At 51.6% G+C, this 2,500-nt stretch overlaps 6 non-coding genes and 3 pseudogenes across 6 annotated transcripts in view; all 9 read right to left on the bottom strand.

The window, feature by feature from the left end:
* LOC130938722 (5S ribosomal RNA) overlaps positions 1 to 7 on the bottom strand; it is a 118-nt gene extending 111 nt beyond the window's left edge. The window contains exon 1 of the ribosomal RNA XR_009069873.1: positions 1 to 7. This exon is cut by the window's left edge and continues 111 nt beyond it. This is a non-coding gene — a ribosomal RNA (5S ribosomal RNA).
* A 181-nt stretch (positions 8 to 188) lies between these two features.
* LOC130936917 (5S ribosomal RNA) lies at positions 189 to 302 on the bottom strand (annotated as a pseudogene).
* Positions 303 to 478: 176 nt separating this feature from the next.
* LOC130938926 (5S ribosomal RNA) lies at positions 479 to 597 on the bottom strand. The gene has a single exon (XR_009070065.1). It is a non-coding gene; the product is annotated as a 5S ribosomal RNA (ribosomal RNA).
* Positions 598 to 779: 182 nt separating this feature from the next.
* LOC130939040 (5S ribosomal RNA) lies at positions 780 to 894 on the bottom strand. The gene has a single exon (XR_009070172.1). It is a non-coding gene; the product is annotated as a 5S ribosomal RNA (ribosomal RNA).
* Positions 895 to 1,078: 184 nt separating this feature from the next.
* On the bottom strand, positions 1,079 to 1,196 carry LOC130938940 (5S ribosomal RNA). The gene has a single exon (XR_009070078.1). It is a non-coding gene; the product is annotated as a 5S ribosomal RNA (ribosomal RNA).
* Positions 1,197 to 1,378: 182 nt separating this feature from the next.
* On the bottom strand, positions 1,379 to 1,494 carry LOC130936941 (5S ribosomal RNA; annotated as a pseudogene).
* A 176-nt stretch (positions 1,495 to 1,670) lies between these two features.
* On the bottom strand, positions 1,671 to 1,786 carry LOC130938923 (5S ribosomal RNA). The gene has a single exon (XR_009070062.1). It is a non-coding gene; the product is annotated as a 5S ribosomal RNA (ribosomal RNA).
* Positions 1,787 to 1,968: 182 nt separating this feature from the next.
* LOC130936986 (5S ribosomal RNA) lies at positions 1,969 to 2,084 on the bottom strand (annotated as a pseudogene).
* A 181-nt stretch (positions 2,085 to 2,265) lies between these two features.
* LOC130938939 (5S ribosomal RNA) lies at positions 2,266 to 2,382 on the bottom strand. Its single transcript, XR_009070077.1, has one exon. It is a non-coding gene; the product is annotated as a 5S ribosomal RNA (ribosomal RNA).
* Between the last annotated feature and the right edge of the window lie 118 nt (positions 2,383 to 2,500).

Raw genomic sequence — 2,500 nt, 5'->3', positions numbered from 1 at the left:
CGCACCTATTATAGTTCGCACACACAATTTTCTTAACCATGCGGCGAGAGCATAACACTATCCGCGAAGCCTTGCGGGTACTGTAGGTGCCTGCCGAGGATGAGGCCATTGCGGCTCGCCCTAGGTGGCCTACTCGGGATAGCATCATTTAGAGAATGAGAGTCGGCACGACGTAAAAAAAAAAAAAAAGAGTGCAACACGAGGACTTCCCAGGAGGTCCACCTAGTACTACTCTCGCCCAGCATGCTTAACTGCGGAGTTCTGATGGGATCCGGTGCATTAGTGCTGGTATGATCGCACCTATTATAGTTCGCACACACAATTTTCTTAACCATGCGGCGCGAGAGAGCATAACACTATCCCCCTTGCGGGTACTGTAGGTGCCTGCCGAGGATGAGCCATTGCGGCTCGCCCTAGGTCCTACTCGGGATAGCATCATTTAGAGAATGAGCGGCACGACGTAAAAAAAAAAAAAAAAGAGGTGCAACACGAGGACTTCCCAGGAGGTCACCCATCCTATACTACTCTCCGCCCAAGCACGCTTAACTGCGGAGTTCTGATGGGATCCGGTGCATTAGTGCTGGTATGATCGCACCTATTATAGTTCGCACACACAATTTTCTTAACCATGCGCGCGAGAGAGCATACACTATCCGCGAAGCCTTGCGGGTACTGTAGGTGCCTGCCGAGGATGAGGCCATTGCGCTCGCCCTAGGTGGCCTACTCGGGATAGCATCATTTAGAGAATGAGAGTCGCACGACGTAAAAAAAAAAAAAAAGAGGTGCAACACGAGGACTTCCCAGGAGGTCCATCCTAGTACTACTCTCCCCAAGCACGCTTAACTGCGGAGTTCTGATGGGATCCGGTGCATTAGTGCTGGTATGATCGCACCTATTATAGTTCGCACACACAATTTTCTTAACCATGCGGCGCGAGAGATCATAACACTATCCGCGAAGCCTTGCGGGTACTGTAGGTGCCTGCCGAGGATGAGGCCATTGCGGCTCGCCCTAGTGGCCTACTCGGGATAGCATCATTTAGAGAATGAGAGTCGGCACGACGTAAAAAAAAAAAAAAGAGGTGCAACACGAGGACTTCCCAGGAGGTCACCCATCCTAGTACTACTCTCGCCCAAGCAACGCTTAACTGCGGAGTTCTGATGGGATCCGGCATTAGTGCTGGTATGATCGCACCTATTATAGTTCGCACACACAATTTTCTTAACCATGCGGCGCGAGAGAGCATAACACTATCCGCGAAGCCTTGCGGGTACTGTAGGTGCCTGCCGAGGATGAGGCCATTGCGGCTCGCCCATAGGTGGCCTACTCGATAGCATCATTTAGAGAATGAGGGTCGCACGACGTAAAAAAAAAAAAAGAGGTGCAACACGAGGACTTCCCAGGAGGTCACCCATCCTAGTACTACTCTCGCCCAAGCAGCTGAACTGCGAGTTCGATGGGATCCGGTGCATTAGTGCTGGTATGATCGCACCTATTATAGTTCGCACACAAATTTTCTTAACCATGCGGCGCGAGAGAGCAAACACTATCCGCGAAGCCTTGCGGTACTGTAGGTGCCTGCCGAGGATGAGGCCATTGCGGCTCGCCCTAGGTGTCCTACTCGGGATAGCGTCATTTAAAGAATGAGGTCGGCACGACGTAAAAAAAAAGAGGTGCAACACGAGGACTTCCCAGGAGGTCACCCATCCTAGTACTACTCTCGCCCAAGCACTTAACTGCGGAGTTCTGATGGGATCCGTGCATTAGTGCTGGTATGATCGCACCTATTATAGTTCGCACACACAATTTTCTTAACCATGCGCGCGAGAGAGCATAACACTATCCGCGAAGCCTTGCGGGTACTGTAGGTGCCTGCCGAGGATGAGGCCATTGCGGCTCGCCCTTAGTGGCCTACTCGGGATAGCATCATTTAGAAGAATGAGTCGGCACGACGTAAAAAAAAAAAAAGAGGTGCAACACGAGGACTTCCCAGGAGGTCCCCATCCTATACTACTCTCCCCCAAGCCCTTAACGCTTAGAGTTCTGATGGGATCCGGTGCATTAGTGCTGGTATGATCGCACCTATTATAGTTCACACACAATTTTTCTTAACCATGCGCGCGAGAGAGTATAACACTATCCGCGAAGCCTTGCGGGTACTGTAGGTGCCTGCCGAGGATGAGGCCATTGCGGCTCGCCCATAGGTGCCTACTCGGGATAGCATCATTTAGAGAATGAGAGTCGGCACGACTAAAAAAAAAAAAAGAGGTGCAACACGAGGACTTCCAGGAGTCACCCATCCTAGCACTACTCTCGCCCAAGCACGCTTAACTGCGGAGTTCTGATGGGATCCGGTGCATTAGTGCTGGTATGATCGCACCTATTATAGTTCGCACACACAATTTTCTTAACCATGCGGCGCGAGAGAGCATAACACTATCCGCGAAGCCTTGCGGGTACTGTAGGTGCCTGCCGAGGATGAGGCCATTGCGGCTCGCCC

This window comes from Arachis stenosperma, chromosome 6 (genome assembly GCF_014773155.1).
Source record: "Arachis stenosperma cultivar V10309 chromosome 6, arast.V10309.gnm1.PFL2, whole genome shotgun sequence".
Lineage (NCBI taxonomy): Eukaryota > Viridiplantae > Streptophyta > Magnoliopsida > Fabales > Fabaceae > Arachis > Arachis stenosperma.
Note: the sequence above shows the minus strand (reverse complement) of the source record. Positions and strands in the feature narration are given on the sequence as shown.